Here is a 27659-nt window from a genome sequence, read left to right as displayed (position 1 = left end):
ATCACACAGGAAAAAAGAAAATTGAAACCCACCTGAAGCTCAAACCTGCTTTAACAGGGGCTCTTCTCTGACTGAGCTGTTACTGCAGATACCTCTACAGAATGAGCATATTCATGTAGGGAAACATCAAAAGATAGGTGCACCTAACAAAGACATCCTGTTCATGCTTAATGCACCAGATAAATTGTTTTAAAATGCAGAGAGGGGTTTTGAGTTCTTAGTGAATAAGTGCATCCACATATGCATCTCTGAAGAGTTTTTTAATTAATTGCTTTCAGTCATTTCCTTTTATAAAATTAGAACAATGATGGAATAGACTAGCCATGGAGTTTGGCCGAGGAGAGATTATACTAATCCACTTGAAAAACGACTAGAACAGAAAGTAAGGAGAGATAAAAGCAATTTTTTCCCAAAGCTTGTTTACCTGTGACAAAATCCTTCCAAATCAGCTGCACACAAAATACTGGATCATCTTAATTAAACTCGACCAAAAGAGATTTTGCTTTGGACTTTTTGGGATATTTCATATCCAGAGAGTTTGTCCCGTGATGCTTATAGCAAGATGGGAAAATATGTGTTTCAGGCAATTAATAATTAGGAGAGCAGCAGAGCTTTCAAAGACCAGAGTGGCACCCAGATCAACTTGCTGTATGGAAGCAAACAAAAAAGGGGGAATTTGTCAGAAATTTTCGATATACCCTAAGGAATCTCTAAGAGTGGTTTTTAAGAGTCAGGGGACCTTTCATTTGTGTATTCTCCAGTTAATGAAAGGCTGTGGTTACAAATGAACTTCCTTTGTTCCCTGCATGGGTTATTGCTCCCTAAGCCTTGAACTATATATTCTTTGTTGAAGGAATAAAAAGATGTCCTAGTTAACATGATGCTTTCCCCTCAGACTTTCTTTCCAAAACTCTTATTTGCCAGAGGAGTGAACTTTGCCAAACCACAACAGCCCTCCATCCACCTGCTCCACAAAGACAGGTTTTCACAGCTGAATCAATTCTTTCCCTATCACCACAACAGCAGCAGCTCTGAAATTCCACATATAAGCTTAAAAACGGCTCATCAATAACCAGATGGGCCCTGACAATCAAAGACCAACGAGTGCAGACACACTGTTGACCTTCCTTGCCCTTCAGCCAGCCAGTCCTGGGCTCTGCAACACATTGTTGTGGTCAGCCTGTGGTTGTCTGAAGCCTATTTCTGCAGCAGTCTCACCAGGTCATGAAGGCAGAGCAGTTTAGGGGTGTGTTCAGCTGTGCCAGGACTGTGACTGCTCCTTGCTCCCTATGCCTGCACCTGACTGCTCTTCTCCTGCTTTTCTTGCACCTGCTCTGGAGCTCATTGACTCCCAACTGGACTCCCTCAAGAGTCAAAACCAAAGCACAATTTTCAGGAGGTTCCATGAGCTTGGAGGGCCAGGAGAGCCTGGAAGGTGCAGGAGTGGAGGGCTAGATGGGAATGGGAAGGCAACAAGAGAGGAAGGGGCAATGTCAGCCCTGGGGCAGCCTGGCTGATGGGTTCCCTGAGCTGTCCCCCCAAAAAACCCCTTACACTCCTAACCAAGGTCAGGGAGTTGGTGTATTTGGCAGCAGCACCGAGGAGCACCTGGACACAAGTCTCCAGGAGGATTTAATATTCCTTTATTCCCTCTGACTTTGATTTAACCATGGGCTGTGATGCTTTAAGTACCAGATATTAATTAGAAGTGGTAGTAGGTCCCAAAGGGACCATACTCCAGATCTTCTCACCATTCCTAGTTTGACTTATTTCAAGTTACGACTCTGAAACATTATTTATGCACTCAGGAGCCTGGCATTTGGAAGGCCTAACTAAATCTGCAAATAACTAATGGCTGTCAGTAAGGAGTAACATTCTGCTGAGGTGGAAAATAGCTTACCCACGAGTAAAACATAGCCATGTACATGGGATGTTTTCTGCAGCACTTCTTTAAGCCAGGCAATGTTATTTTGATCCTTCTTTGGTACCATGCCTAAGCAGGCACACAGGGACAGTGACATATGGAGGGGCCCACCAGGATGGCAATCTTGGAAAGATGAATCACTTTGGGCTTGAGCAGAAACTTCACTCTGAGCTCTGATCCTCTGACAGGGAAGTGGGGAAGTGGGACAAATGCTCTTTTGGCTCCTCTGGTCTTCAAAACCCTTCTGGCAGTGGTTGATTTAGGACAATGCAGTGGCACACTGAGTGGGAGGAACACTGAATTCAGGCAAAATTGCTGGGTGCCAGGGGGTGGCTGGGGCATCCCATTTGGCACAGGCAGAGATGAAAGTTATTTATGGGTAGCAGGACAGCTTTGTATTACGAAAGAAAAAGTATCTGAAGACATACTAGGAGTTTTAACAGTATCTAGGGGGAATTTCAAGTTGGGATTTCATTCCAGACTACATTGAGTCAATTTTTGTCCTAGCAAAGAGATTCTCTGTATTTGCTCTGACTTTAGTTCCTCTAATTCTTCTCGTTTTCTGACTCTCCCCAGGCAGTATCAGTCTGGTGTTCTGTGTGCCCTGACAGAATATGAATACACGTGTGTTGCCTGTAGTGACTCTTACTGTGTGACTCACAGCACTTGCAATTTAGGCCCTTCTATTTTTAGAATAGAAAAGGATATCTAGGATCATTGGACTTTAAAATCATTGAAAAGGTAAAAAGGGGCCGTCTGACGGGGGTGTAACTGCTGGTTGACTCTATGAAGTCTTAGAAACCCTGTTGATTCAGCTCACACCAGACTTTCTATATAAAGTATATGGACAATAGAGCTCACTCAGTGGGAGACATGAGGTTTCCTCCTATATGACATAAGTACAGTGCAGAAATATCTCAAAAGGCAAATATATTCATGTTTTATAACCTTCTCCCCTTGATTTGTTTCTGAGTAAAAGAGCTTGGTGTTTTGACAGCTGAAATTTTTTTGTGTTTGTGAGGAAATACATTTGAGAGAAATTCTTCACCCAGCTGGTTTTGACTGCTTTTAAACCATGTACCAGCTGATAGTTTTCTTCTCATCTGCCATTTTCACAACTCTTCCATACCTCCATGGCATGTCATCAGACCCCTGCATGACAAAAGGTAAACTGTGTCACCTCTTTCTTGGTTGCACTTTTGGTGAGCACAGGGAGGGATTGGGAGCAACATCTCCAGGGCTTGCCATGAGCTGAGTCCAGTAAGACCATAGACCTTGATGTTAATGACCCAAATTCACTAGATTCATTGTTAAAAATGGTACCTGCATATTAGGTGTTCCTGCTGTTCCCATTCCTACCTCCTCTGTTCCTGCTCTATGTGTCACTGATCCCTCCTTCTGCCAGGCACCCTTATTTTTCCCCTCTTTCAATGTTTTCTTCTGCACTCACTGCCTCACCGTTGATGCTCTCTTGCTGTCCTCCCTGTTGGCTGCCTTCATGTCACAGAATGTGCAAGGCAGGCACAACAGGAGAGGTTATAATGCAGAAAATTTAGAAATTTCCATTATGGTGTTTTTTCCTTCTAAATTGGCTGCACAAGCAGTTTCCACTGGCACTGTGGACTTACAATGGAGAGTTGGGGAGACTATGGGGACATGGTAAGTGCTGTGAGAGAACAGCCCATGCAGTGCAGGATGGATGATGCCAAGTATTCATTTTAAGAGAGCTGCAGGAATTCTAACACTTTTCATGAATATTCATATGAAATTGAAAGCTGTTTAACCTGGCTCTCACATCTGTCTGGTGGGAGCACTTCAGTGCTTATGTGGTGCTCATATGACTACTTGCAAAACGTGAATTTTAAACCTGACTGCTCAGAGAGTGATGGAAATCCAGTATGAAACAGTACACTCGGTTGTGAAATTTGCAATTCGCCTTCTGCCAGTTAGCTACACAAATCAGCTAATCAAGGAACACCACAGGATTGAACCAAGCAACACAGTATGAATTTGCAAACATTTGCCATTCCCAAAAGATCTGTAAGCCATGAGCTGTTTGCTGAAGAAAGCCCAAAGTAATACCAAATAAATAAATTAGAAAATTGCATGACCTCCACAGACAATTCATAACAGAAAAGGCAAGTGAGATTCATTGCAAAAAGTAGCCATTGAGCTTCTGAAGAAAACAGGGAAATCACTCCTTAGCACCGTGAATCAATCTGATGGAGTTTGCTTCACTATCTGCTGCACATTGATGGAACGATGAGAGATTTGGAGTCACTTCTGACAGGCTCTCAGACGAATGAGTATTTGGTCGTGGCAGAAGTTTTTGTAAGTGGCCAATTTGTCTGGGATAATTTTGAGAGCAGGTTTAGTTTTGGATCCCGGGATTTGCGTTATGCCGTATTTTACAGTTGAAAATGCCCGAAACATTAACCTCCTTCTGCCACAAAATTTGGCTTTGCATTTTGCCCTGTCTGGAGCCCTGTGTTCAGCTTCATTCCCTGAGCACCACGGTCTCTATTTCCATTACATCATTACCACATTAGTCTTGTTTACAAGGCAGGGCTGTTGCACTGCCCATTTCCCAGAGATGCTGAGGGGTTTGCCCAAGTGTCCCTAAGAAATCTGGGCACAGGTTGAATGCAGTCTCCCACCTCCTCATGGTTTTACCCCTTCAGACCCTTCCCTCAGAGAGGCACTGAGGTACAAAAAGTAAAACTGTCTAAGCTTCTGGACAAAAGTGAGATGGAGAAGAAAAACCACGTACTTGATTTCCACATGCATTGCTCATTTCTGGCACAGATTTAATATCTCTGCATAATAATGCTTTGATCCATACTGCAAACTGCTACAGTTTCTTTGGAAGAAAGTTTTCACTGTTATCTTTATGTACTCTGTAGAGTACATAACACAGGTTGAAATTATTTCCCCCCAAATTTGCAATGCAAAGTAATGCAGTTAACTGAAAAGTTCTTCTTGCTTGGATCAAATGGGGAATATTTATGTTTCTTAAAAGCAATTCTTACCATTCCTGATCCAATATTGCTTCTTTTTGGCACAACCGGTATTCACTTAGACTGAATGTATTTAGCAATTTTGTTGTTGAATTGTCACTGGTGTTTTGTTTTTAAATTAATTATATCACGACCTGTTTACAATGCAGTAAAACACACTGAAGTTCTCCTTAAAGGGAACATTAGTTAGGATGAGTAAATTTGAATTACTTGGTAAGTCCCTGCTATATAATAATTCTTTTTCTGATGAAGATTTAATGAAAACAATCAGTCTAACAGAATTCTCGAAGTTGTGAGCTTTTGACAACAGTATTGTAAAGTATCCTTAGTGACATCCACATTAAAGTAGATTTAAAATGGCATCATAACCTTAATTTTCAAATTTAGCACAGCAAATTACTCCATACCTCTTGCTTCAAGATATGACTCTCAGCTTCTTTAAGTGCATTTTTAATAGGTCCTGTGAGAAGCATTTCCACAAGCAGAACATTTTATTGTTGCTAAATACCACTCACTCTGAAGTCTCTCTGTTGTTTGGAAATGAAACTTTAATGAACAAGTCAAAACAATTCATCAACCCGGGGAACATCACACTCAGATCAAACACACCAAACAATAAGGGCCCTGCATATGCACGGAATATGATTTTCATTCATTGTGCTCCTGCTGCTCATCCTGGCGAGGGTCACACACACTGACAAAACCCCAAACTCACAGCCCAGCCCTGCCCAGGACCCTGTGCAGACCCCACTGCCCTGTCTGGCCACGCAGACCTGACTCTGATGTTCGGACATTTTCTTGCCTGGTGATGCTAAATAGGCACATCATAAAAAAAGTACAGGAGGCTTCTAACTTTGCCTATTACCTCTTGGACTTCTGGCTGGGAAGAAACAAGGTTTTTCAAGGGGAAGCTTTCCTGTTATCCTACTCAGTGTTCATTCTCCCCCTCAGCCCTTGCTCACAGCCCTCTCAGCATCCAACCGAATGTTGTGTACATCCTTCCCCACACTGGTTTCTCAGGGGGAGGAGAGTGCCAGGAGGCTGGCAGTGACACGGGAGGAAATCATGCCTTTTTCTCTCTGAAACTACAATTCTCATCCAGCAAAACATTGCCAACAGTGCAGAGAAAGCTTTGGTTATGCAAAATGGATGGACACTTCACGCCTTCTTTTGCAATAGGTTATAACCTAAGGAGTTCCTCACCCGGAAAATTCCTCCCACCACCTTCCCCCGCGAATGTTTTTCCCCTTTCAAAATGACATCGGTGGCACCCCAGACACATTTTACACGTTAATAGCATGTCTCTCTCGTCTTACAGGCTCAATGGCTTTCCTCTTCCCCTTTTATTTTAGGGCAGCTTCCCCCTCTCCCTTCTCCCATCTCAGAAACAGCCCGGCTGGCTCGGTAGAAAAGGAGTAAAGTGTTTTCTTGCATGACCTCTATGTATTTTACTCCGCGGGAAGAGCAACGTGGAATGCACGGCCAGCAGGCAGCAAGGTTTGAGCCAATTTGTCCTCGAGGTATTCCTGCCATAAAACACAGGACTGTCCACGGTATTTCCACCTCCGGCTCTCCCCCCATCCCAGCGACCCCTCCCCAGCGCTGCCGCCGCACCTGGCTGCGCTCGGAAAGCCGGGGAGCAAAGCACAAACAGCGGGCACCGAACAGCAACAGCTCCCTTTGTTTCCCATGCAAATCCTACCTCCGATAGTTGTCACATCTTCCTCCGAGGCGAAGCCTAATTATTAACACACAGAGATCCAGCGGAATCCTCCGAACTGCCACCGGTTGTTAAGTGCTGTCATCGTTCCCTCCTGGTGCTTAAACCTTTTTGGACCATTAATGTCACAACCCCTGCTAACTCATCGCTTAGTACTCGCTGCTCAAAATGTCTGAAATAGTTTGGAAGGACAATAGGAATGACAGGCACACTAGACAGCCATGCTTGAAATTAGTTTTCCCCAGCTGACTTAAGGCTGTTTCGTAGTGCTTTTAGGCATGTACTCTGTGGGGTTTATTAACCTAGGCTAGACATGCCATCCCTGCTTCTATTCAGGGCTGTAATAGGTTGGCTGCTAGGAATGCAGCGATAGGTCTAACTCCATTCATCCCTCCGTAGTTCTTAAACCTCCCAGGGAGAGGAAACAGCTTCAGTCATCCTTCAACTTACTGAGGCTACTGTTTCTGCAGAGCAGGCTTTCACACATTGTTTTGAAACTAAAGAGAAAATCCCTCCCGGGAATGGAAGGTGCCGTAGCTCTCCTGGCTGATGCGAACTGCAAGAGGAAGCGGCAGCATCCGCGTCCGCCGCAAGCTGAGGCTGGCGCAGGACTTAGTGGAAGTAGCGATTGGAAGCTGAAAGTTCTTAAAACTCTGTGAGGCAGCTGTGGCATAAAGAGAACGAGGGGGATGTAGGGACCGCGCTGTGCTTTGTATGCACAGTCACAGATGTGCACTGCGCTTCTCAAAAGGCAAAATACTGTTTGCAGATGGCAGGGACTCTTGCAATCTAAATTTCCGAGTAAGCAGCACCTGGGATGACGGTGGGCAGAAGAAATGAGAGCAATACACAGCATTCGAGGTGCCTGTGACGTGGGGAAGGTGAGAGTTGCTACAGGACACTGCTGTTTTCAGTAAAGCTGTGCTAATCGCCAGATACCAGCTCAGAGATATTAGTGCTCTGCGGAGATCTTGGAGCCTCTTTTTTCTTGGTTGCCAGTTAATGACCGGCCCAGGTCGAGATGCAGCGAGGCTTGTTAACATCTGCTATCACTGGTGTTGCTGATCTCAGTCTGGTCCCTAGTGGACAAAAGTAAGAGCCACCAGCACAGATGTGTCTCTGCCAGAAGAAACGGCACACATGGGCTGAAGGACTGGAGAGGCACCCTGGAGCCAAGGCAGGCTGGGACAGAGCAAGTGGGGAGTTAGTTGTTTTGCTGCTTGTTCTACTTCTGCCTGTTTTTTTAGTACCGCCTGGTTCACAGCCCTTTGCTCTAGATGAAAATACCATTCAGGAAACATCTCAGAAATGAATGGTGTTGGGAGAGATTAAGGAGGAAATCAGATCACAGTGAAACCCCAGCTCCAGCTATGGCTGCCTCACACCCTGGGAATGAGAGGGTTAGGATAGCACTAATAGCAGATTTGCTTTACCAAACAGCAAGTCAGTGTTCATGCATAGCATGGGCCACTGGTCTCTCCTCCTGCACTGGCCTTCAAACTATGAGTGAAAGCAAGCCTGTTGCTGGTGCAAGCCAGCCATAGATGGGGACATCTGGAGGGACCACGGGCATGATGTTTGCTTTTGAATCAATGCTGCTCCCAACAGAGCTGCCTTTGCTCTCTGTGCTTCCCCATGCCTGCACTTGCTGTTGCTGTTGGACATCCTCCCTTCCCCTCTTCATCCACTGCTCCTCACACAGTCAGTGGGTTGGAGGGGAGGACTCAAGGGTCCAGTTTTGTTTCTCAGTTCACACTGGGGTATTATTAGCACATCAAGCTTCTCCCAGAATTGGTGGCAGCAAAGCGGACTTTGAATTTTTGTAGATTTTTTTGAATCTCAGGGTGGGCAACCACATGCTGACTGATAGCAGGGCTGACTGAACAATACCTGCTTTCTGAATAATTTAAAGAAATTTTTTCCCTGTCACCTATCTTGCATCTTTTGTGTGCCCTTCATTCACCTTAAGGCAGAAGAAGAAAAGGGAAAACCAGAAAAGTTCTCCTTGTCCCAAGAACTATACTTCTGTCTCACTAAGGGTCTCGCTGTGCCATTGATTTGTAAGCGGGATGACACAGCAGTTCAAGAGGCACAAGAATCTGGTTGGAGATACACAGGCCTAGGAGTCCTGACTTTGCTGGTGATCTTTTGAGAGATTTCAATACTGAACTGGACACAAGAGTGTTCAATGACAGGCTAAAGCAGGTGGTAGTTGCCACCCACGTTCACAGTTCCTCAGTTGTGTATGCTGAATATAAGGAGGTTCATAAATAACAGATGACTATCCCAGCTCCCCCTCCCACATGGACATCTCTGCCAGGGTCATCCCAAAGGCCTCAGTCCTTCATAGTAAGTTAAAGTCACTCAGATTTGTGGGGCAGCAGGTGACAGCTGTCTGTGAGAGCTGCGTGACTGAATGGAGAGGAGAGGTTCTTACCTTGGGTGGTAATTGAAGGGGGGAATAAACTGCTCAAGATGTGCAGTGTAGGCTGAAAGGAAATGACCAGAAAGATCTTCTGGGGGCTGATGAGTTCAACATGGTTCAGTCTTAGGGAGATGTTCCATGACATTCCCCTTCTCCTCAGGCTTTTTCTAATCACTGAACAGGAACAGCAGCTGCCATCAGTGATGGGACTGGTGTACCCCCTCTCCTTACTGTGGCCCTACTGCTGTTGCATTTTTCTGGCACACCAATCTGCTCCTTGCTGGAAAAAAGATACAGGGAGCAGTGGAGTGGTGATCTGATCGGGTATGCCAATTTCCTGTCTTCCTGCACTGTATGAATGTTGCAAAGTAGGATTGTCCAGGGAAGCAGAGGGCTCACATGTGCTTTCACTCTGCCTTCCATCAGGAAAAACCTATTCTGTAGGAGAGGAGATTGCTGCTCAGCTGTACAGCAGTGGACCCTCTCTGAGAATACCCATTGCTTGCAAAGGAGTTGCAACAATTTAAAGTGCCTTTGTCAGTTTCTGATCAGTATTTACTTAGTAAATGGCCAAGGAGGATGAAGGATGGGAGGAATTCAGATTTGCAGCTTGCATGCTGACAGTAAGCCAAACAATATAATGAACAGAGCAACTAATGCATAATTTCATTATGAGTCATCCTCATTATAACAGGAATTTGATAGATACATAACTAGCAAGTGTAACTATCACTTACAAATTCCCATTTCTACTTGCAAAGGAAAGGGCATGATATAATTAAAGTTTCAGGTTGCACATACAATAACCTTTTCTCCTCCCATGGTCACAAACTCTTTAGGAACAGTATGAGCATATTTTAAAGTTGCATACCTATCAGACAGCATTCCTTCTACCCACTTGCTGAGTCTTTTTGAAACACCAGCAGGTAGTCTCACTAATTCATAGATACTTGGTGTGAATGCTGTATTAAAGGAATTGCAGGAATGATCTGTTGATGGCTCTTCCACGCTGGGTGTCTCTGTAAAGTGTCAGTGTTCAGTGCAGCCTTAGCCTGGCAGGGCTGCAGGTGTGATGTGCACGGCAGGTAACAGGTTGTGTTTAGGCTGTATAACCACATTGTCAGTGAATATTAGTCTAGCAGGAAAAGGGATCCTCCAGAAAGGGCCAAATTCTGTCATGCACATCTAGATACTCCTGGGTGTTGTGGAGCCTAAACTCAGACCTGAGTTTTGCAGAGGGCAGCTATTCCCTAAAAAGGATGAATCCAGTGTGGGGGAAGATAAATTCCTAACAATTATCTTGGCAACAAGCATTAATCTCACCTCTGTCATTTAAACGAAAAAAATATCAAGAAAGCCTGCTGATGTCAGTCCCCACATTTAGAGCTCTCCCTGGTTTCCCTTCTTTTTCCTGTGGCAGAACAGGCATCACCTGTGTGAATGCAACCCTGCGTTTGACCACAGTCTTGCAGTGTCTTGTGCTGAGAACCACAGGACGCCCAAGTGTTCATTTAACTGAGTTACATCACAGTGACTGGCTAATCGCTTCCACATGCTGCTTGATTGTCCCCCCTTATATGCCAGCTCTGCCTTTTTCTTGCACAGCTCTTTTTGAGCCACTTGCCTAAGAGAAAATAACTACATCTGGAGTGTTGTTAAATGACCCAGAAGCTGCTGCTCTGCAGACTGACAGTATTTGATGCAAATAGATGGTTTCTTGCTGTGAAAATCTCCTTGGCTGACAATCCATCGGGTACTTCCGACGATAGCTGTCTGAGTTAAAACACAGGCTCCTCTTTGTATATTCACACTATCATTCTTACAGAACTGCTGGTATTAAATTCTCCCTGTGCAGTTTCAGTGGAGGCCTTTCTACTCCCCATTTGTGCACCAGCTGCTGGTGCACATCGCTCCCCCTCTTTGCCTTCAGCTTTTGCCATCTGCCACCATTAAGTTGCCCAGGTGTCGGAAATCTTCTTGCTCTTCTCTGGCAAACATTACTCTGCCTCCTTCTCCACTAATTCAACCTTCATTTATATGGAGGCTGATAGATCAGGATCAAACATCTGCTGCATTTCACACTTCATGGGGGCGGATGGGGAACAGAGCACGTATAGTTGCTGGCAAAAGTACAGGCTGGTTAACCCTTCCCTAACTTTCCATTCCATCTTCAAGAGCTTACGGTTTTCCTGCACTTCTAGATGAGCCAATTAATTAATACTTGCCAGTCAGGACGTTACCTAGAGCAAATACATCCTAAAGCAGAGCTCATTTGCAGAAACATCAAAGCTTTCACATACTGCAACAGTGTCTAGTCCTGAGGTACTGAGGAGCAGCAGAGCTGGAACTTATCTAAGACCGTTATCGGCAAAGACACCAGAATAAACCTTTTTTCCTCTTCTGACTGCTCCTTCTGGTGCAAACAGCGGCCACACCACTGACTTTATTGTGCTTTCCACTGAGATACAGGTCAGGCATCCTTTGTGATTGCCTGCAGGGGAAATCCAGACTCACTGATCATCTTTCACAACAAATGGTAGTGTAAACTATTGAATTCTTTTGGTAGAGACGATGAAATTAAATGATTTTCAGTGTGCCCAATCCTCTTCAGTAAATCACTGAAGATTGACTGCAAGTTTGCACAGCAACAAACCAGAATCCAACAAAACAGGCTGCTTACACAATGCGGCTTGCTGGGCCCAGGGAATGCTTCCTGATTAAAGGCTGGTAAAATATGTATCTGAGGATGCACACCCAGCTGCTGGGGCCAGTCTCCAGTGTGATTGTTGAGTAATTCCAACAGGATTTCACACTTCAGCAATTTTACTCTCCTCAGCCTGGTTCTCAGTGCTTTCAGAGCCTGATATTGTGTGAGACTCTCGGGCAGAGATGGTTCCCTGCTCTGAGCAGCAATTGCTGCCTGCTGCTTTCCCATTTGTTAAGCAATGGATTACTGCTCAGACATTTGCAGGCCACGTTGGTCTAAGCCCTGTGTGCAATTCTGTGGATTTACTCCTCTCCTGGAATGCCATGATCAGAGGTTGTTTCTTGCTTGTTCAATAATTTCCTGAAGCACTGCTCCAATCGACGCTGCTGTGATTTCCCTTCTTTGTGACAGATAATGCATTGTGCTATCACCTTTCATAGAAGCACCAAAGCGGCCACTTAGATGCTCGCTGATTTTACACACAGTGCCTGGCTGTTTCTCCAACTCTTGATTGCTTTTTCTGTCCACACTTCCCTATTCCTATGTTAACATTACTTCTCCAGCAACTTTAGCAAGATATTGCTAGATAATTCTTTTGCCTTTTTTTGCCATCCCTCTGCAAGTCATTTGCTATGCAGAACTCTCCTTTCTTCAGGACTCAAGTATCTCCTTTAATCTGTTCTTCCTTTTATTCTTTACTCAGCTGCTGCTGCCTTGCTTTGGCAGAATAGTCACCCATCTGATGAAGCTCATGCTTCTATTTCTGTTCTCTCTCTTTTAAAAGGTGCTTTGCATCAGTGATATGCCTCTTTGGGTTTCTTTGGTGATTTGGTGCTGTATACTGAGCTCTACACTCCAGGAGTGAAAGAGCAGGTTGGAAAGATCAGGTTGTGGAGAGAGTGTGCAAAGGGGGGCGAAGGGGACTTTGCCATGCCCCAGTGAGGGGGTTTTCAGTGAAGCAGTAAGAGAAGCAGACAGGTAAATGGCCAGGCCAGGAGCAGAACTGTGGAGAGGCTGTTTTGTAGCACCCTGCCTCAGTTTCCCCACTTGTAAACTAAGAATAATCCTCTGCCTTTATAAATTCCTTTGTGAGATTCACCTGAGAACTGAAACAAGATGGCTGAAATTCAGCCTTGCTAAGCTTGTATTACCTTGCTGATGAACTTTAAATTCAGAATAGCAAGGGCCTAAAGCTGCCTGAGTAGCCTGCACATTGTACAGGGTGTTTGGTGCTGTGTGGACACACACGTCCACTTGTGAAGGCACAATGTCTCGGTGTCCCCTGGCTCTTCTGTCTGAGAATACCACAGACTCTCATGGGAGATGCTGTGGGGGTGCAGCCCTGCTTGTAGGGTGAAAGAGGGGTTTGGTGGCAGCTTCACAGCAGCCAGGGAGCAGGAGGGACATTGCCTGGGTTGGATTCAAAGCCCGGCCTGTTTGGAGAGCACGTCTGCTGGTAGGGACAGCAGAAACCTCACACAAGACGCCACGTTTTGTTTTTCCTGATCTATATTCTGCAGCAGGTGCTGAGAGTTGGCACATAAATCCACCAGCACAGGATTTATGGTTGTGAACATCAAATATTCACCAAAGCTCAAAATACCTTCTCAGTTTTCCTGCAGAGTGACCAGAGGGATTTGACTATACTTACTGAAGTACAGTTGTTTGGAATTTATACCTCTGAGGGCAACATTTGGTCCTAAACATGTATCTCCACATATATAAAGGTTTTGTACAAAGTTCTTTCTTCTCCATGAAGAAAAGCTTAGAGTGCCCGTACAAACCTGCCACCTCTTCCCCATCACCACAGTGATGCCTTAACCTAAGGCATCAACAGCAGCTGAGGACACAGGATGTGTTTATGAATAAATTAATTGGGGAAAAATGGTATTTGGAAACCAAGCAGAGGCTTTCCAAGAGGAAATAAGCAGAATGATAAAGCTTTGCTTTTAAGACAAGCTGCAGGGATACTCCTTTGGCATAAACACACATTTTTTCATTGATAAAACAGATCTCTTTTTTCTACCCTCTCTGATGAATTTTTCAATTCTGTATATGCAAAAATATTAATGTATCATCAAAAGCTGAAGTGGACTCCAGAGGAATTTAGCCAGTCAGTTATCTCTGGTTTTAATTACTTAACGGTATTTTTTACATTTGCTTGAAATGATTTTATACTCATTATGGGTACTGAAGTAATGTTTCATTATTTCTCTACTTTTGTGAGTTTTTAAAACAACAAAAATAATTTTTTAAAAAAGGAACAAGTTGTCCATAGGTAGACCTGTAATCTGACCTTTTCTCTGCCCTGAAAAGTTTTAAGAAGATTATTTAAGTTTTCGTGTCTGTACTTGCTCTATTTTCGGAGTCTTAGAAGTAACCTTGACTCGAAATTGTGGCCTCTGAGAGAGGCACAGAAGATGCACTACAAGCTGTGGAGTTCATCCCTGCTGGGATGAGGGGCCATATCCTCACTGCAAGAGAATTTCTCCAACAATGCTCAAACCCCTGTTGTAGCAGCTCCCAGCTGGAGCTTCAGACCACAGAAACCAGTTATGTTTTCATGGCATGAATAAAACAGACCTGGAAAAACCATCCCAGGAAGCCTGTACTTCTGCAACTAATGTCCCTGCTCCAGTGTGACCAGGATGTTGCAGGATCAGGCTCTGGGAATGCATTGTGGCCTCAGCTGCCTGTGTTTAAAGATAAAGGCACCCTGATGTGCCTCACAGACACACACAGGCACACACTGTGTCTTTAACCCTTGGCTCACTCCTGTAATCCTCTCTCCTCCCACCCACAGCCACTGCAGGGAGGATGCATTTTCTTTACTTGGTTTCCCATTCTGATTTCAAATGCCTCTTGGTGCAGTAAACCAGTAAAAAACCCAGTCCCTGAAAATGTAATACCCTTTGGGGGAAGCATGATGGATCTGGTAGTGCAGGAACAAACATCCCCAGGGTCCCGTTTATCTCACACACCACGTCTATTTACCTGGATTTTTTCCCCTCGGAGTTGCACAGAGGACTAAAACAACTCTCCCCCTTCTTGCCTCCATGCTCACTGGCTCCTGATTGCTCTTCTGGTGGTCCCAGCTGGATCTTTAACCCCTGCCAGTCTGGTGGGCTTGAGCAGGGCTCAGCCCCCAGCAGCAAGCTCCAATGTAATCCCTCTGGAAAGCAAAGGCGACTCCTTGGAGTGCCTGCCTGGCTCTCCAGACAGGTTATGCTGTTTGCAGAGTACAGGTGCATAACAGATCCTCAGACATCTCCCCTAATCTAACTTGAGTGAATCCACCAAACAAGAAAAGAACCTCTGTCCCTCTTGGTCTGATGCAGAACCTCTGCTCTGATCAGGTTTGGTGGGATATGAAGGGTTGGGGAGCCCATGTGAGCAGGGAGGTCTCTGAAGCTGTGAAGGGTGTGGTAGGCACCAGCCAAGTGTGAAAGGAGCTACCTTGTGTGGAGGCCTGGTGTCCTCTGTCCTTGCAGATATGTGTGGGGCACAGTGTGGGGTAGCTGTTGCAAAGGAGCACTGACAGGATGTCGGGGATGGTAGGGATGGCCCTGGAGCATGTAGCACCCTGTGATGGGGATTTGTTTTCCCAGGCTTCCCTCCTGAGCCTGGCATGGCCTTTCCCAGCAAAGAGGTCACTGTATGTTCCCCAGACCGCAGGGCAGGAGATCCTCAACTTCCTACAGGAGTGAGGGGCTCCTGCCTTCACAGAGCCTGCAGGATTTGAAATACCTGTGTGAAAGGCAGTCCCAAACAGCAGCCACTGGCCTGTTTGAGAGGTAGAGCAGGGCTCCCATGGGCAGCAGCGTGGGCATGTGGGCAGCCAGCAGCATCTGGGGTGTCATCATCACTGCTGCCCCTCTTGTCTCTGTTAGAAAACTCAAGGCAGAACAAAAAGAGGGGCTGTATATGAGGCCAGAGATGCTTCAGTGCTTGTCAAGATAGGATTTCAAGACTGAGGAATCCAAACTATACCTATCAAAGGGGTAAAGAAATGGTGACATGATTAATCTCTCAGCTCCACCTGTGTAAATAGAGAGCAACTCCCTGGCAGTCGATGGAGATGCTCCTACCTGTGCCTGTGTCAGGCAGAATTTGGCATGGCTGGATGTAGGATAGCATGAAGGAACATTGATGTGGAGCTAAACAGGGACCCAGTGTTACCACACTGATTGCAAGTGATGTCTCTCCCACACACCACAATGAGGATACAGGTCTGGGTCCAAAAGCAGAAAATGTGCTTTTTCTGTCCTCTCTTTTGCAAAGAAAACAATCATATGCATTAATTACTTTGGCCAGCTCAGTCCCTTCAGGGTTCTTTTCCAGGGACTGCTCTATTGTGTCAAGAGCAGTACAGCCACTGAACAAAAAGACATTGTGTGCCCAACGTTATTTATGTGCTTTATTTCAGTAACTCTCAATATTTTATGTACTAGAATATTCCTTGAAATATCTGACGTGCTGTGAAGAAATTTCATGCCATTAATTTTTAGTATAGCTGTTTTTAATGACATAGAGGATCAAAATTCTACATTTATGTATTTGGTCTGATATATAGATGTTATATTCTCTACTGTATCAGTCGTACTGTCTGCTCTAATTTCTGTCTCCAGGGGTACAAATGCATTTTGCTTTGAAAAACTTCTATCCTGGCATGGGATTTTCCTCCAGAGATCTTTTGTCCATTAAATAATAACAGTCAATAATATTTGGGTATGATGGGAGAACCATCTAAATGTAAGTATGAGCCCTGTTACTTTCAAGCAATATAGTTTTACAAAGGAAGTCTTAAATTTTCCTGAAGCTCTTCTGATTTCAGTGGTTTGACAAGAATATAAATGAGAAGGAAATTTCCCCCTTTGCTGGCATCCGATTTCTGAGTTGGATTAATTATGACAAGAGTTTTTTCCGTGCATAATCAGATTTGCTAAAAATTTCTTTATTAGGTTCATAAAACTGTTTTGTGAAACAGAAAATAAAGTGGGGATTTTTTTTGCCACTAAGTTCAAATTTGTCTGAACTTTCAACTGGACTCTGGTATCCTATTAGAGCCTGTCTTTGATAATAATAATATTTGAATTCCATTACTTTCTCTTCTAATTCCAGTCACTGAACATTTTACTTTTTTCTAATAGCAGTACGAGGTAAATTGCCCATGCAAGGCTGTTTAAGATGGTCCTAGAGCAGCTCAAGTGAAATGTCCTCATTTTTCTTAATTTTCATGAACTTGCCATCTTTATTGTTTGTGTGTAGTACAAGCAGTTAGTGGAATACCATACTGCAGACCTGCACAGTCTGGCTTGGAGGTCTGTCTCAGCAGCTACTGGAACAGTCCCTGTGGATGCTAAAACTGAGGAGGAGGGAATGCAGAGGCTGGCCAAGGGCTGTCCCAAGCAAAGGAGTAGTAGAGGAGCAAGCAATGAATGATAGACTCTTTCTCAGGCATGAGAAAGTGAAAAAGGATCATAAAGATGTGAAATGACCTGCAAAAACCAGCATTTCTGGCACTGAAACCCCTCCAGCTCATGGCCTTCTACCCTCCTCTTCCCCCATCTTCCTCCCTCACATAAACTGCACATCTGTGGGTTAATGATCTCTTTAGGGCTTCCTCACAGACCAGAGCTATGAAAAGCTGACATTGCAATCACATCTGGTCATCCTGAGGGAGGGTAACACCATGAAAATGAGGTTTCAGGGAGAAAACGATAAAAGCTGCCCTGGCTGAGGCAAGAACAAGGAATTCCTCAGTGAGTAGGAGGAAGGCAGGAGGGAAAACAGAGAGAAAATATGTTGATATGGATAGCTTGGTAACATAAATTTATCACACAAATCCAAATCCAGGTCCATTTTCATGAGTGACCGAAGGATATAGAAATGTTTAAGAATTAGATCTCTGGCTGTGCACATCTAATAGCCCGTTACCTGCAGCTTCCAGAGGCCTTGGATCAAAGCCCATCAAAACACATGTAATATTCACAATCTTATTTTCATTCTAATCACCTGCTTCTATGCACTTTCAAATTCTCTGGCCTTTTTTAGGGAAGAGATTTCCTCATTGCCATAGGAAAAGGTTCACCATCTTTTTTTCCATGGGTCTTGTGAAAAAATCCAGGTCTTACATTATTTTTCTGGAACTTGGTCTGCTTGACTCCTAAACCCCCGAGTCTGTACTTTGACACTGTAAAAGCACAATTTCAAACCTCTTTTGAATTAAAGAATGTAAAAAAGCCCAAACATTTGAAGAAAAGGTAGAAAAGCAGGCAATAGAGGTTAGGTGCTATTCTGCTGTGGCTTTGCTAGAGCCAATTTGTATGGAATCTGGCTCCAGATGGGCACTGCTCCTGTCAGCCCTTTGTGTAGTACTCACTTAGTATATTTTTAAAGGAAAAATATGATCTATGTGACTAAAGGCTGGTTTGTCTGACCTCAGCTTTATACAAAGCTTTAGGAAGTAAAAGGACTTCTTTTTGAAGAAAAGAATGCAGCAAAGCTTTACCAAAGCAATGTTGTGTCAGATGCATTTGATGATTTTACTTGATAGAATAATTGATTTTCTTAACAAAAGCAGTGCAGTAGATCTAATCTCTCTGGACTTCTGCAGTGTATTTGATGTGGCGACAAGATTGGCCAAACTGCAGAAAACGGGGATTAGTGGAATTGTGCAGGAATTGTCTGGAGAACTATGGAGAGTACATTTTGGGAAGGTTTGGGGTGGATGGTGCCCCTGGCATCCCTTTAGGATTGGCGGGGGAGGTTGATTGCATTTATAATTCTAATCTTCCTGGCACAAAAGGAGACACTTTAAAATTTGTGGCTGAGATGAAATCAGGATGGATAAGCACAATAGTGGAGGTTTGGAAAATTATTCAAAAAATGGGATAGACTTGAAGGCAGGAGAGGTGGAAGTGTGAAGAAGGATGCAATCATATGAAGGGCAAGGCTGGTCACTGAGAGAATCCTGCCATACAGTATTTCTGTGAAATGGGACTTACCTTTTAGAAACAATAGAGAAAAAAGTGAACTCAGATGTTCTGGGGTGCCCCAAGAGACTTTGTGAATCCATGTTGATGCATCAGACATGCAGTGTGAACATCCCTGCTCCAGGGCCTGATGAGATCTTACCTGGAGCACCAGGCAGTCAGACCTGGCACAGAAGCTCAGAAAAGGTCTATTAAAACAGGAACAGCTGCAGAGAAGTGCAGCAAATGCAGCCTTTCCTTTCTATGGCTTTGAGAGATGTCATTGCTATCTACAAATGCAGCTGGGAGGAGGACTAACCCTGGAGGGTGAGAAGAGCTATTTCAGCTCAAGAACAGCATTGACACAAGAACAAATAGGTAGAAGGCTGGAAATTTTGAGATTTCCAGCCATCAGAAGAATGAGGCATTAAATTAGTCCTCTTGACAAAGAGGTGGAGGTAAAGAAAGGAAACTATGTAAACTCGGTAAAACTAGTCTTAAGATAACAGCTTCACTGCTGGATGAAAATGATCTTATGAAATGATGGCCTGTGGCTGCAGGCAATTGGGCTCAGTGATGCAGAACCCTCTCCCAGCCCTTTGTTTTTCTTCTCCTGTCAGGAGAGCTCCAGTTTGCAGTGATTCTGTGAAATCCTGTGCCTTGCAAGGCACTGTCTGAGGAGGGCTCAGAAAAGAGACTGCACAAGTCAGGAGCACAGAGAATACCTACTGAAGGCCAGCTCTGGGAGACCATGTGTGAATATCCCTGGTGTGCATGTTTGTGGATGTCAGCATCTTTATGGCCTCTGGATGAAGGAAGCAGCTTTCCCTGAGCTGGGCTCTCCAGCCAGGCAGGACAGAGCTTGGCAGGCACAGCAGAGCAGCTGCTCTCTTGTTCCCACCCCTCAGGAAAAATGGTCAGAATTCTTATTAACTGAGGGAGTCATGACCCGTGACTGAAACTTTTATCTAAATCCTGAAAATAGAACTGGTCTGAGCCTCAACTCCCAGGAAACAGCAGCAGCAGCAGGAGGAGCAGGCAGGCATCAGCTCAGCATCGGCAATTCTTCTTCCCTTTTCCCTCCTCAGTCCTTCAGTAGGTGACCCCCAGCTCTTACTGCTTCGCCCAGGGAACAGCACTGAACCCAGCCACGTCCCTGGGAAGGCTGTGAAATCCCCAGGTGCAGTGAGGATTGCTGCAGGCAAGGCTGCTGCTTTGCTGCAGTGCTGCTCACAGCCCAGTGCTCTCAGGATTCGCAGGCGCAGGCTCCTGCAGAGAGTCAGCAGCTCATTTTACCTCCAGCCTAATTGCACCGAGCCCTGCAGGGCTGTGTTAGCCCAGGTCTGGCCTCCTGCTCCTGCCACACCAAGGCACAGGGATGTGAGGGTCAGGTCAGGGCTGTGCTGATGCGTGACATGTCATGAGGCTGCCCTTGCTGGGCTTGCTCATGTCTGCTGGAAAATGCCATCGTTCCGTGCCACAGCAATGCTTCTCAGCTGAATGATACCATTCTCACGGGGAAATGTTCTCCTTCTACTGGCATGAAGTAGATGTCTCTTTAGCTCATGTAAAGCAGGCTAGCTGGGAAACAGCATGGCTAAGATGTTGTGTTACCCACAAAAGTACCTCTTGACACGTTTTCAGAGGAGTGACTGAAGCAGCGAGGTTGCCAGTCAAGGAATTGTTCTTGTCTGAGCAAACACCTCCTCAGTTTTCCCTTTCTGAGTGGAAGCAGAGGGGCAGCACTGATCCCTTCTCTCTGGTGACCAGCACTAGGACCCAAGGGAATGGCATGGAGCTGTGTCAGGGGAGGTTTAGGTTGGGTATCAGGGAAACATTCTTCACCCACAAGTTCCCCAGGGAAGTGGTCACAGCACCAAGCCTGACAGAGTTTAAGAGTCATTTGTACAAGGCTCACAGGCACATGGTGGGATTCTTGGGGTATCCTGTGCAGGGCCAGGAACTGGACTCAATGATCCTTGTGGGTCCCTTCCAGCTTAGGATATTCTCTGATTCCATATTAAAACTCATCCTGCAACAGATCCTGCCTTCTGAGCATGAAGGTACTTGCCAAGTCCATAAATTTTCTATGGTATTCAAGTCAGGAAGAAAAAGGGACTCTGTTCCTGCAAATGTCTGAACATTTTCTTTTATAAAGTTCAGGCCATGAAGAGTAACTGCATGGTGTCCAGGTGGTATTGTCTGAAATGGAAACAAGCATGTGTGTGAGTGTCCAGATCCTATATGCCTTTGACAAGTCCTGGTATTTCAGGAGAGAAGAATGAACACTTACTTCTGGGAAGGTTCTTAGTGTCACAGGGCTAAAAATGGGAAAATAAGCCTGCCCAAAGGTGAAGAGCTCAGTCCAAACCTCCCTTCCTTTGGTACTGTGTGACACCTATTAGGGTTTCTCCAGCAGAGAGATCTTCCCTGTAGTCCTTTGTAGCTGGCACTGACATGCCTACAGCTTCTTTTTTTTTTTTTTTTTTCCAGAGAAACTGAAAAGACTGTGTCAAATAAAAAGCACATATCTTGTCTTTGACAAAAATAGCAGAGAGAAGAATTAAAAAGACCCAGAGGACAGAAAATTAGTGTTTAAAAGAAAGAAAAGAGATACAGGCTCATTTTTCAGCTTGACTGAGTTTTGCCTCCCATTTTCTTGTATTCTCTATATGAAAGCCAGAATTTCTTAGAGTCAGAGGTGCACTGCTGGGTCTGCTACCACCAGGAAGAATGCAGACACCTTGGGGCAACACCTGCCCTCCCAGGGTTATGGAAGGAAGAGACTTTCCCTCCTGAAATGACCTGAGATTTCCTTCCAATGATGAACTTCCCTAGATAAACACTCTTCAAAAGTGCCCATTAAGGAAATTGCTACAGAACTTCTGAATACCATTTGGAATTACCCTGGTGATGAAGGATTCGTTGCCATCTTTTGTCAGTGACATACTGATACTTTTTCCCACCTTACTCCCAAGGAGACTGCAGCTACAGAGATGGACTGGTAGCCATAGTCTGTCATTGCTGGATGTTCTGTTGACTTCTTGGGCATTTCCTTTTGTTTTGCTTTACTCCTTTGTAAAGCAAGCATTTTTCCTGATGCTGAAGATATTTGTAAAACCAGGTGTGTCCATGGAATGCTCTGTGTTCCCCAACTCCACTGGAGAGGATGGAGTGCTGCTACTCAAACCCAAGGTCATGCTGACCTTGATTGCTGAACATGACTAAGCCACCCTTTTTTTTTCCTTGCTGCTAAAATAGATGCACTGAGGACAGTTCATTTACTCCTGCCACTTCAGCAGATTCCCTTTTACTCTGAGCACTTCCTTCAAGTCAAATGGTCAAATTGTAAAAGGTTTCTGTGCATCCAGTGGATGCCTCAGAGTGAGAGGAAGCCAGCAAAGATATCACCACAGCAGACAGAAGCTGCCCGTACTCAGCTATTACGGAAGACTTTTCCCTACCACCTCATCTGAGCACTAAACAGCTGAGAAGTAATTATGCCTAATGTTCTCTGATCTCTTCCCTCTCTGCACATGGCAGGATATTCTGTTTCTGAAACACTCGCCTCATGTCCATGGCATTTGGCCTGTAGCAGGGAGGTTGAGTCCAGCCCCAGAATGTCTAAAACATTTTCTTCTAATAGATAGCTCACCATAAGCTGGAAATGCGTCACACACCAGCCAGTTATTTCCACATCATAAACTCCTAATGCTTCTTTAGACTGATGGGGTTTTGTATTTGCTAAGACCTGGAAATATGCCAAATATTCTTCCATGCACGACACTTCTTTTATTTCAGCCACTGCTGAGTTAATCATTGGGTATTTCTGGTGCTTGAAAGCCCCTCCATTTGCTCCTGGGTATGAGCTTAAAGCTGCCCCACAGCTCAGAGCACTCTGCCTAGCAGGGACAGAAAACATTTGTGCTGAGGTGTGACCTCCCACCCTTGCCATGGGGTTTGCATCGCAGGCATTCCCAGGACTTTGGGGAATTCCTAGGCTGGGACCTGAGTTGTCCTCACATCCAGGTTCCCACTCAGTGAACTCCTAAATGTTTTCCTTAAGCTCTGCATGCCATCAATCCTATTCCCTCACTTCTCTGCTTTTTTTCCTCTTCCACCAACGTTGCCCGTTAAAATCCCAGTAGAGCTGGGAAGTTCAGCTTATCAGCATTTGCTGGAAGGAGAGGTATTTGGGAGGGCACTGAGAATAAGTACAGATTTTCAGTGGTGGCTTGACTTCTGTGCTCAGATCTCTGGTGATCCTGTTGGGATGCAATTGACTGTTCATCCCAAGAACCGAAAGGCAATTCCGTTCCATTAATCACTTTGCTAGCTGGCTTTTAATGGTCTTATCAACGCACTTTCTTGCCTGCAGACTGTTCCATCTTTGATGTGCTCTGCCTGCTCACCTCTCCCTTTAATTTGTTCCTTTTATGGCAAGACTCTGGTAACTGCAGAATTTCCTCTTTTCCCCACTGACTCCAAGCCTGATGTGCTTTCCAGATTCTCTAGCTGCTCAACACTAGTTAAGACTGTGCCACCTTGTCAGATAAACCCTCGTTTATTTTTTTTGCCCCCAGAGGTTTGTGCATACAAGGCTTTAGGCATAAAAATTGCTTCGGTCCAGAAGCTTGGCAGACACACCTCAGGACAGTAGCAAATACCTTTGCCAGGTTCAAAACAGTGATAATACTTTTTGCCATTTTTTTTTTCAGTATTGAGAGTGTAAAACTAGTAGTTTGTGTGATGGAGGAATGTATGAGCTTATTTAACTGAATCGGGTTTGATTTAGCACGAGGATTTTGCAAGGGATTCAGCCACAGTACAGCCTATTGCAGTGCTTTAAATCCCTCCTCTTTCCTCTTTTGAGATTAATGCAGTTCTGTTCTCACAAGGAGAAGAGCATATCCTGCAACTTACACTTTGTTTTCCAAAGGCACCCAGGAACGAGGAGTTAATTACACCCACAGACCTAGTTGCATATGCACATGCATGCAAATGCACACAGGCAGTGCATGCATGGTTTGTTTTCTCTTTGCCCTTTCTAGAGGCTCTGACCTTGTACCAACTCTTCTCCTGTAGCTACAGAGCTGCTCCTTCCAGGCCTCCGAAGAGCTGTTCCCCACAAACAAAAGCTTTAGCTCCTCGCAAAGTACCTGTGAGCCACTGCTCATGAATCCCGGCTTCCCTGGCTGACACCAGACCTCACCACATACAGGGAATCCTTCAAATGTCAGGTCCCACAGGGACACCTTTGAAAGGACAGCAATAATAGTGATGCTTTTCACTTCTGCCACACTTTTCATCACAGGAGAGCAGAGCATTTCATTAGCACTGGGTCCTGACTACAGAGGGGCATGCTGGCATCCTCCACCCTAAACGCACAAAAAAATTCTTGACTTGAGTGCAAATCTCAAGAGAAATGCCCACTGTGGCTGTGGCCTGTTTGCACAGAGCTGTAGGAGCAGAGATCTGGACATGGCTACAGCAGAAGGAAGTTATCCATGGAGGGAAGAAAGGAAGAAGGGGTAAGGTAGTTACAGCAATGAAATCCTGCCTTTACCACATCCAGGCTGCATGAATTAACCAGATTCGGCCCAAAGTATTTTAAAATCACAGCAAACTGCCATAATTAATAGTAAATATAAGCACCTCCAAGATCACCTCTGCATCATCAGCATACCCCCCGATATAGAATCTGACACAAGTGTGTAGAGGTGGACAGAATCTCACACTTCAACATATATGAAATGTCTAAACATTTCATTATGCCTAGAAAATAGTTTAAACAATGCAGTAAGTTTATTCTGAGTCATAATGCACAACAATTAATGACAAGGGCACGGTTCCTGCCCAAACCCCTAAAAAACAAAACAAAAGCCTTGCTGGTATAAACACAGACTCATACTGTATTTCTTAATTCTACCCCAGATCCCCAGTCCCACTGGAGAGCTTTACATTTATCAAAAATCCAGTAGATGAAACAAAAAGGCATGGCAGAACCCAGCCTGTCCAAATTAAAGCCTCTGAGATTCTCTGTAAATCCATCACAGAGCATAAGAATCATTAATTTATCTCCTGATTTAACATCTTCCTGACAACTTAGTATCCAAACACATTATTAGTGGCCATCTCTTGGCAGTTGGTACCCAAAAGGAAATTGTGTTGGTTCCCAGCACAGACCAGGGTACCTCCAGGAGCTGCACTTTGCCACAGGTTGCTCTACCCTCTTGGCCAAGTTGCTTAACCTTTTTATGCCCCATCTCCCTCTCTGTCCTGGATAACAACTGCTGATTTACTTCACAAGACTTCTGTGAAGCTCCATTTGTCAATGCCTGTGATGTATTATTTATTGTCAGAGACATAAACAATCGCATCGTGAGGATGCTGAGCACATCACCTGCATTTTGATTTCTGCCAAAACCTGTCTTCCACTCAGGACAAGCCCTTTCTCCTTCACTAGCACAATAATATTTTATTAAGTTATAATGTAATTTAAATGAGTCAATATTCATGTTTGGGGCCATGAAGCCAGCTCCCAATTACTGACTTTCTGGATCAGGGGAGGCTCAAGGGAAAGCCACTGGATTTGTGATTGCAGTGGTGACAAAAAAAATTGCTGCTAGTTTTGAGGACTCTTTGCAGATGCTTACAATTGGTGGTCCTGTCAGTATCTTCAGCAAGGTTTTACTCATGTCTGAAGGACAGATTTTAGGGTGAGGAAATGCCCTGCACAGAGGCTTAAAGAGCAGCAGAATAAACACGTGAAGAAAAGCTGAACAGAGCCCAGATAAAGCACATCTATCTCTGTTAAAACTACATGGGGTAAATGTATCTGAGAAAAGGCACATAAAAAGAGGTACATTTCCTATAAACCTCGGTAAAAATACTGACTTGGTTTTCATACTTTTTCTTCTGGGGATTTTGGTCTATCAGGCTTCCTTGTTCCTGTTACAAAACGTGATGACAAACTAGGCAGTGGCTAGATTTAACATCCTGACTGACCTTATCTAACTGACCTTGCACCAAAACAGCACAGTGTGCTGCCAAATTTTCCAATTCTCTTCAGTATCTGAAGTCTCAGGAGGTCCATTTCCTAAGTAATTCTGCATCTGCTGACCTTATCTCACTGTCCAAAAGCAGAAGTCCCAGGCAAGCAGTGGGGGCATTTCAGCACGCTCAGAAATGGGTGAGCTCTGGGTTTCCAAGCCCTTCTCTGGAAATACACTCAGCTTGTGGGTGGTGGGACTGTTGTAAATCATGGCAAACAACAAAGTCTGTGTCACTAAAGCACCTTTAGCTTCCAAATTCAGCCAAGAGCAAGTGTTTAACTAAAATCCTGCCAAACTCTGGAAGACTGAATGTGGTTTGGATGACACAAAGTGTTGCAATTTTAAAGATGCATGGCTTCAGTTTGGGGAGAACTCTTCTCATCACTTAAAACAGAGAAAGTTAGAAATGTATCTTGTGACTCTCCAGAAGTTTTATGTTATTTCACTTGTTATGCAAGCCAAAAACGGGTTTAACACAAAATGGCATTGACTTTTCAATCATTAATGGCACAATCAACTAAAATACATAATCTGTTGCAGTGTTTGTAAACATGTGCAATTAAAGTGGAATAAGATTCAATTATAATGGATTATGTGTGCATAATAATGCAGATCATGCAATTCTTATTAGTTGGGCTGTACCCTGAGCTCGGTTCAGGAGGAAATTATATTGAAATGCTCCATAATGAAGAGGAAATTTTAATGGGAAGACAAGGTTGAAAAAACATTACTCAAAGCAAGAGGAATGAAAGTATCCGGAGGCAGAATACAAATGACAGTAACACAGAGTCATTTGACTCCAGCTCTGGATTAGGAATTCACACTTGACAGCTGCTGGGAACGAGGTAGGCACAGTTCACCCCACTGGCTGCCACTGTTCATAGAGCAGGTCTGTGCTTCCTCTCCTGATAAGCTCCCTACAAGCTTTGCTCATTTTAGGAGTTTCACCTGGTGCAAGAGACAGAAGAATTCAGCTCTTTGTTCTAAAAGAGTGTCTCCTTCTCCTAGGTTGCTACTTTTTGGGTGGGGGACAAACAGTACTACCAAAGATGCTTAATTTAATGAATTTCCACTTTTTTTCTCTGACAATATCTGCTCATATTCAAGGATGACATGCAGCTATCCAATCTTTCCTCTTGTTCAGTCATTCATGGAAGGTGGTTTACTTCACATGAATTGGTTTAATTAACTATTATTAGGAGTGGGGGAGGGCCAAACTACATTTTCTAATGCACAGAAAATTGCTCCTGAAGAGAGCACAGGTGATACAGAACATATAAGAGCTGATCTCAGCTAAAACACGCAGACCTTGTCTCATTCTGGAAAACAGATAGCTCATGTGCTGCTTTACAAAACCAGTTACAACGGGCTCACGTGTATAACAATGCAAACTGTGCTGCACTGATTAGTGCAAGGCTTTGGCTTGACTTAATCAATATTTGTGGGGTGAAAGCAGTACAGTGTGTGAAGTAAAATAAAACAGATGAGAAACCCAAGCTGCTGTGTTGAATTAGCTACACAGTCCTTAGGTGGCTGAAATCCTGAAGAGGAATCTGTGTTGGCTTGGACAAGGTATTAAGGATATCTGCCCTGAGTTTGATGTTGTTGGCACAGAGCATAAAGGTGCACTTCTGTAGAGTGATAGCAAGTGGCTGTAAGTGTGGGAGATTAAACTGGAAATTTTACATGGAGAAGAAAACCTCTGTGTGTGCCTGGTCCCACGGTACCATCAAATTTTAAATCTCTCAGATAATCAAGGGAAAAATTGCCCAGAGACCAGAACCCAAGTTCTCCATTCTGAACAAATGCTCACTAGAGGAAATTTGAAATTATATGA

The 27659-nt window shown here is 44.4% G+C and overlaps 1 protein-coding gene across 7 annotated transcripts in view; it reads right to left on the bottom strand.

The window, feature by feature from the left end:
- The window catches only part of LOC103625095 (calcium-activated potassium channel subunit beta-2), a 143043-nt gene that overhangs the window by 89661 nt on the left and 25723 nt on the right, over window positions 1-27659 (bottom strand). Inside the window, exon 1 of one of the 7 annotated variants that reach the window (XM_017726911.1) lies at window positions 6644-7289. The exons of 5 other annotated variants lie outside the window; for them this stretch is intronic. The gene's annotated coding sequence lies outside the window, so the exon portion shown is untranslated. Of the gene's footprint in view, window positions 1-6643; window positions 7290-27659 lie in introns of those variants that run through there. One more of the 7 variants, XM_017726915.1, reaches the window with a different exon arrangement.

This window comes from Corvus brachyrhynchos, unplaced genomic scaffold, assembly GCF_000691975.1.
Source record: "Corvus brachyrhynchos isolate BGI_N302 unplaced genomic scaffold, ASM69197v1 scaffold162, whole genome shotgun sequence".
NCBI lineage: Eukaryota > Metazoa > Chordata > Aves > Passeriformes > Corvidae > Corvus > Corvus brachyrhynchos.
This window is presented reverse-complemented; position numbering and strand designations above follow the sequence as displayed.